Source organism: Drosophila kikkawai, chromosome 2L (assembly GCF_030179895.1).
Source record: "Drosophila kikkawai strain 14028-0561.14 chromosome 2L, DkikHiC1v2, whole genome shotgun sequence".
NCBI lineage: Eukaryota > Metazoa > Arthropoda > Insecta > Diptera > Drosophilidae > Drosophila > Drosophila kikkawai.
In genome coordinates this window covers 28980939-28989264 of record NC_091728.1, presented here as the reverse complement: position 1 = coordinate 28989264, position 8326 = coordinate 28980939, and positions in this window count along the sequence as shown.

Here is an 8326-nt window from a genome sequence, read left to right as displayed (position 1 = left end):
TCACCACTGAACTAATGTAGAAGCCGCGTCGGCCGCTCCTATTTATACCTAAACTCTGCTCTGCACGAGCGAGCCCGAACGCTATGGCCTTCTCGCTCTGTGCTCGACAAACGAAATGGCATGTGCTTCGACTAGCTCTCTCTTTTCCACCCTCCACGTTTTGCTATATAAGAGGGTAGGCAATGCGCAGCTCGTTTATTGTGTTTTCAGACTCGTGAAGTAAACAGTGAACAGACAGTGAAAATAAGAAGAATCTAAAATGGCCCGTACCAAGCAGACCGCTCGCAAATCGACTGGTGGCAAGGCGCCACGCAAACAACTGGCAACCAAGGCCGCTCGCAAGAGTGCCCCAGCCACCGGTGGTGTGAAGAAGCCCCATCGCTATCGCCCCGGAACTGTGGCTCTGCGTGAGATCCGTCGCTACCGGAAGAGTACCGAGCTGCTGATCCGCAAGCTGCCTTTCATATATAATTTACATACTACAATGGTTAAATATCTTATAGTCAGAGATCGATCTTAAAATATATAAATACAAATATTTACAATTATTTATATAGTGCGATACTCTATTGGTATCTACGGAATGTAGGGACATTTATATTATTTTAATTCAGGGAATTTTTAAAAGATTTAAAAGGTATATTAAAAAACCAAATTGTACCGTGTTTGATCAAATTGATGTTGTTTTAATCAAACACAATCCAGTATATTTCATTTAATTAGCTTAAGGGGGGATATACATGCAAACCAAAATTTTTTTTGGTTTAAAAAATAGTTTGTTACTTAAAGAATATACTGTGTAAGTTTCATTATCGAATTCCAACTCCAAGTGCCTCAAATCAACTATATACGCAAGGTTGTGACGCCTCCATTCCTTCGGCGCACAACCCTGCCTATTAAAATAAGCATAGAGACTAAGTATACAAATAATCCCCCCTTATGTTATAACTAGCCTGTAATTTAAAGTAGTAAGACGGCACTGAAGCCACTTCAATTACACAGGAACACAAAATTAAACTTTGTGAAATTTCCACGAACCATTTCAAGTTTTCCATGATATTTGGGTGCTCCTGAGTAAAAGTCCCATACAAAATTATTTTCCATCACCTACAGGTTCCGCGGTATACCTAAGAATACAAAAAACCTATGTTTGCCGACATTTTGAATTACGTGGCCTATATAATTGGACTTACCTTTATTATTTTTGGTAGGACCTACTCTCAATACATCGCGGCACTACTAAAAAATAGTCCCAATCGTGAACCATTGCCCATGTCTTTGGAATTCGACGCCAAAGTTGAAACTCCCAAAATTTTCAACATTTCTGTGATGAAAAATCAATTCTGAGAATTAAATCTTATATGGAACTAATTTTAAATATTCATTGAATCTATTGTTCATTGTATTCTTTAATTTCGGTTTAAAGCGTTTTCATGAGGACATTTTATTGGATTTATTAAACGAATAAAACAGCTTTTTTGGTTTTATTATCTACTCCTATTTGCTGTCAAATTTCAAATAAGTCAAGGCAACCTATAAAATAGTAGTAGATATGTTTCTTTTTATATATAATATACATTTTTTCTTTTTGACTAAACTTAAATATGTAAGGATTATCGCTGGCTACTCAGCTGTCTTAAAAATGTTATGTTCGGAATACATTTTTATTTAATATAAAACTAAATGTATATTATATATAAAAAGAAACATATCTACTACTATTTTATAGCTATGCATAGCTAGCAGCTATGACGAACCCGCCCACACCGCGACACCAGCTACGAGAGCCCCCGCATATACGCAACATAATCAGTGACAAGAAAACAACCGCGATCTACAGCTAAGCGCCCGCAGACACGTCGGATAGATTCGGAAGTTGCAGGAGTAAATTCTGTGAGGCAGTAGTAGGACTCAGCCTTAGACAAATTATAACAATAAACTAACAATCGAACCTACCCGTAGTAGTATTTCCCTAGTATTATTGGTCACAGCGCGCCGCCGCGACTGGAGGACACCTGCTCCTCTGCCCTCGCTCAGCTAGGAATCCTTTCCCGTGCCCACAGCCGCAGCGTCACGCCAGCACAGGCTCATTCCGTGCACAGCGCGCCGCCGCGACTGGAGGACACCTGCTCCTCTGCCCTCGCCCAGCTAGGAATCCTCGGTCGTAACTACAGTTGTAGCGTCACGCCAGCACCGGCTCTTCCGTGCACAGCGCGCCGCCACGACTGGAGTACACCTACTCCTCCGTCCACGCCCAGCTTAGGAACCCTCTGTCGTACCTACCGCCGCCGCGCTCCGGGCTCAACGTGTCGCCGCGACTGGAGGATACGTGCTCCTCTGTCCTCGCCCCGCTAGGGACCCCTTCTTGTGCCCGTAGCCGCAGCGCCACACCAGCGCTGGTTTCCCACGCACCGTGCACCGCCGCGACTACGAGTGCATCCGCCCCCATATCCACTCCTAGATTAGGGACACTTCGACACATGCTGCCGCCCCGCCCGCACTGGCCATTCCGCGCACCGTGCGTCAGCACGGTGACAAGTGAAACTCGGCCTGGCCGACCCGTAGCTAGCCTCCGTGCCCAGCCGGAGTTGACTAACGCCTCTCTGACGCCCTGGCCATTCCCCCGACCCACGTCGTCCGAATTCTGGGCGAATTCAGGCAAATCCCGCCAGGAGCCCACCGGAGTTGCCACTCCGCGCACCGGCGAAAGCAGTATACCCAAGCAGTAGGCGCAAGCAGTGCCTAAAGCAGTTCGCGATGAGCAGCTTTTTGTCAGGGACCGACCGATCAAGCAGATCGACGAGTCGATAAAAGCAGCGCGGCGACCGGCCGTTGACAAGCAGCGCGTATGCCCCGCCTGCTCCTGGGGAATCTAGTGACCACATCGTCCGGCATCCACCTTGCCGACCCTCGGCGATCGGAATTTAGTGCGCACAAGTTCGCAACCCGGGCCCCATACGCTGTTATAATAACTTCCTACAGATATTTCCGTCCCCTCTAAATAAATTTCTTGAAGAGGATCCCTGGTCACGACTGGGATCTATCCCGGCCGGAGAGATTCGTTACAAGTGGCGCCCGAACAGGGACGGGATTGGGTTAAAATCCAGGAAAAATAACACCTTCAATCGCACCGCTCAGTAACCGCGACAAGCGACAACCGTGTCCACCAGTAGCCGCGTCCAGGAGCCCACGAGCTCATCCGCGCCTCCGCCAAGTCAACGCGATCGAGTGTTAGTGCCAACAGACATTTAACTCACGCAAAGTGCCCCAGCGGCCAAGGCTACCTGATCCAACAAACACACGAGAAGACAGCCAAACGGGACCAATAGAAGCCATGGATTCGGACCAGAAACCTGCCGGTGAATTCGTTCCACGTTTACTTAAAAACCCTGGGGTTTCCTCGCGGTGGATCTATTCCCGCCCGAAGGCCGAATTATTAGCATTTGCGGAAGAATTTGGGTTCTCTCCCGACGGGGTCATCGATGACCTACGGCGGAGCTTTATCACCTTGATTAAGGAATCCGAACAACCACAGGAAGTGTGGGCTCGACTCGCCGACCTGGAGCGTCGGTATACCACTCGGGGCCCGAGCCCTGTGCCTCAGGGAGAAGAGCGGCCGGGACCCAGTGGTCTCTCCACGAGTAAAAATGCAAATTCGGGACGCCCACGTAGCGCCCCCGGTTCCACTACTCCAGTTCCTCTAACTAGCTTTGTTGTTACCACTCCCAGTTTCACGGTCACCGCCCCAAGCCTCGCCGTCGCCGCCCCTCCTACTTTCACTACCCCTCGAGAAGCCTACTCTGAGCCGAGCTACGACCGACCTCGTCGCGACTTTGTGTGCGTTCCAGAGCGGATCCGCAAATGGGGCCTACAGTTTGATGGGTATTCCGATCCATTGGCCTTCATCGAACAGGTCGAAAGTCGGGCTTTGTCCTATGGAATCGACCTAGGACTCCTTCCTCGAGCCATGGCGGAACTGCTGACGAGCAGAGCCGACAAGTGGTTCCAAACCAGCCGCCTGCAAGGGGCTGATTGGGGTACATTCCGCCGGGAATTCCTCGATTTTTTCCTCCCGCCCAGGTACCTCCAGCGCTTGGACGACCGAATCCGGAGTCGCGAGCAGCTAGGAGAAGAAACTTTTAAAGATTATATGCTCGACCTTCGCGTTCTCATGCGCCACGCGGGCTATAACGAGACTCAGGAGCTCGACCGCCTGTACGAGAATATCGCACCCGAATATCAGATGTACATTCGGCGCAGCGAGTTTCAAACAATTGGGGAGCTGGCCCAACTGGCGACCGAATTCGAAGCCGTCAGACGACGCAGTCTAGGGCGACCCCAAGCAATTTCAACACCTACGAGTAGCCCCTCCTTCCGTCCGTCTCCCCACGGTGGGGGTCACACATTTTCTCCCGACCCCAGCCGGGAAACGGCCCACGACCGGCGGAGTCCGTTAGGGACCAATCCCGCAACGAACACCTTATAAACGCGCCGCTAAGAATCGAGAGAGGGAGGATCGCCGCAGAAGTCGAGATCGGTGGCCATCTACGTCTGGCCACCATCGACACTGGCGCGTCGAAGAGCTTCATCAGCCAGGAAGTCGCCAACCTAGTTGGCCAACGACACCAGTTTCAGGAGATCCGCACCCAAATTAACTTGGCCGACACCTCGCGAGTCGAGGTTCGACAACTCCTGCGCGCCGATATCACCTTCGCTCGGAAGACCATCCAGGTGCCCCTCTTCGTCATGCCGGCTATGTTGGAACCCCTGATCCTGGGAATGGATTTCCTGGCCACGATCGGCACCACCATCCAGTGCGGGACGGCCAAACACATCCTGTCGAGACGACGCACAGTAGCGCCTCTCGAACAATTAGCGTTGCAAAAATCGAAAAAGTCATGTTCGCAAAAACGATTTTAACCATACTTATTCAACAGAAAATTTCCCAAGGATTCAGACTAACACCGGAGCGCAATACAATAATTACACAGAGACACACGGGAGCCCCAACGCGGGCACACAAGGAAAACACACAGAGACACACGGGAACCCCAACGCGGGCACACAAGAGAAATACACAGAGACACACGGGAACCCAACCACAGGAGCCTCTGAGAGTAATCTCATGAATCCACACGAGATTGTAAACACCGAGGACAAGCACACAGAGGCACACAATGACATACACCCCGAGACACCTGAGGAGAACCTCGAGGACGCCCCCGAGGGGACCAACGCAGGAACACCCGAGCGTTACCGCCTCGAGACTCAGGAGCCCACCAACGAGGAACAAGACCATCGTATCCAAGCGTTTTTATACAAGAAGCTGGTCCAGTTCGAGGGAATGACCGGAGTGGCCAACATCGCCGAGCATAGGATTACCATGCGAGACGATCGGCCCATCAAGCAGCGGTATTTCCCGAAGAACCCGGCCATGCAGAGGATCATCGACGAGCAGGTGGACGCCCTTCTCGATCAGCATTGTATCGAACCATCGCGCAGTCCGCACAGCGCCCCCTTAGTCCTGGTCAGGAAAAAGACTGGACAATGGCGCATGTGCGTAGACTATCGCCAGCTGAACGCTAAGTCGATCCCCGATGCGTATCCACTGCCTCGTATCAACCATATCCTTGAGCGGCTTCGAAACGCAAAGTACATCTCCACTTTGGATTTGCGAAATGGCTATTGGCAGTCAAGCGTGTACCGCCTTTACGGTCCCCGGCCGCGGCCTTTTCCAGTGGCGAGTCATGCCCTTTGGGCTACATTCGGCACCAGCCACTTTCCAGCGGGCGCTCGATAGCGTGATCGGGCCAGATTTTGATCCCCATGCCTTCGCTTATCTCGACGACATAATCGTCATCGGTGCCAGCCTCGACGAGCACATGGAAAATTTGCGGAGAGTCTTCAAGCGCCTCAGGAAGGCGAACTTGCTGATAAACCAAGACAAATGTTCCTTCTTCAAACGGAAGTTGGTTTATCTCGGCCACGTCGTTAGTGACCAGGGCATTCATACGGACCCTGAAAAGGCAGCCGCCGTGCGGAACCTAAATCCACCCACGAGCCTTCGGGAACTACGCCGATGCCTAGGCATGGCCTCATGGTATAGGAGGTTCGTACCGAACTCGGCGTCTGTTGTTCAGCCCATGACGAACTTGCTGTGCAAAAACCAGCGGTGGAAGTGGGAGCAAGAACAACAGAAAGCCTTCGAGCTCCTCAAAAGTCTGCTAGCAGATGCTCCGGTACTGGCATGTCCAGACTTTTCCGTCAAGATGACGCTCCAGACCGACGCGAGTAACTATGGACTCGGAGGCGTGCTGACGCAGGAAGTAGAGGGACAAGATTCAAGGATTCAGAATCTGCAATAAAATCAATTTTAAGATTTTTTTTGTAGAAGATATGACCATTCAAAGTTGAACTTTCTTTCGTTTTTTGCATCATACCAAAAAAAATGGGTAAATTGGTCGACTTTCAGGTAATATTACACAAAAAACAAAAAACCAATGGTCATGGTTTTTACTTTAAATGATAGATACAATCAAAAACTGTTATTTAACCCAAAAAAAACGGCACTTTGGTTTGGGCTTGTACAGGTAAATCGCTACCTACCAGGTGTCAATTTTTTTCACCTTTTTCTACCTAAAGTAGTCTATAACTTCTGAAGCCGATGAAGGCCACCGACTACACTATGTCTACAATTTACGTGGATCTTTCCTGGACCAGAGTTAACTTTCATCGGCTGCGTCGAGCTGCGTCTGCGGAAATGCAACGCAAAAAACCAAAACAACTCAGGGTAAAATATACCAAAATACCGACACAATTTCATACATTTCAAGAAATATACTAACTGTAGCGCGTGGCGGTTACATTTTGAATTAAAAAAAATTTTTTTTTTCAGTTTTCAAATTATTTTTATTTGAGCAAATACATAATAATAAACATAAAAAATTAAATAAAAAATATTTTTTAAAAATTGTTTTCATTGAAAAAAAAAATATTTTTCCACTTTGATACCCTTTAAAAATGCGTATTTGTAGGCGTGGTACATTATGCAGTACATATATACATTTTACAACAATTACCTGTCTAATGCCGTTTAAATTATTCGATTACCTTATTTGGTTCAAAAGATATGATTTTTGCAACGCTAAATGAGAAAAGGCGCTACTGTGCGACGGCCGGAAGAGCGGGACATGAGGCCACCCAGAGAAGCGAGACGCAGCATACACACGACGGACGCCACGGACTCTCGCCCCACCGAATCTCCCAGCCCACGGGGCCCAGCTGGACCCGAGCTGAGCGAGGAAACACCGCCGGCTCGCCAGGAAGAGCACCGCCTGGGCATCGCCGACCATTTCACAGAGATACACGGGAATACTAACGCCGGAGAGCAACACAATCATGTCACAGAGATACATGGGAATACTAACGCCGGAGAGCAACACCATCATGTCACAGAGATACACGGGAAGACTAACACCGGAGCGCAATACAATAATTACACAGAGACACACGGGAGCCCCAACGCGGGCACACAAGGAAAACACACAGAGACACACGGGAGCCCCAACGCGGGCACACAAGGGAAATACACAGAGACACACGGGAACCCAAGCACAGGAGCCTCTGAGAGTAATCTCATGAATCCACACGAGATTGTAAACACCGAGGACAAGCACACAGAGGCACACAATGACATACACCCCGAGACACCTGAGGAGAACCTCAAGATCGTTGGCTTCGCTGACGATATAGCTGTGGTAGTAGTCGCGAAGGAGCGGGAGGCTGCGGAGGAAAACGCGAATGGTGCGATCAAAGCGATCGAGGCGTGGCTCTCGAACGCCGGCCTGGAGTTAGCGGCGCACAAAACGGAGGCAGTCTTGATTTCGAGTAGGAAAAAGATCGAAACGGCGGAGGTCCTAGTCGGAGGGACGGCGATAAAATCCCAGAGGGCCATCAAGTACCTGGGTGTCCTCCTCGATACAAGGCTGTCTTTCAAGGAGCACCTACAGTACGCCCAAAAGAAGGCCAGCGGGACTGTTGGAGCACTTTCCCGGATGCTGCTCAACACCAGGGGACCCAAGCAGAGCACTAGGAGGCTGCTGACCAGCGTCATCACCGCCCAACTGCTGTATGCGGCACCAGTGTGGGCGGAGGCGGCTGGGAAAAAGTCTTACATGCAGGGAATCGAGTCCACTTATAGACTTTGTGCCATCCGAGTGGCGAGCGCCTTTCGAACTATCTCGGACGACGCGGTGCTGGTGCTAGCCGGCCTGGTCCCTCTGAGGGAGCTGATCCGCGAGAAGGCGGACATCCGTGCCACGCTTCG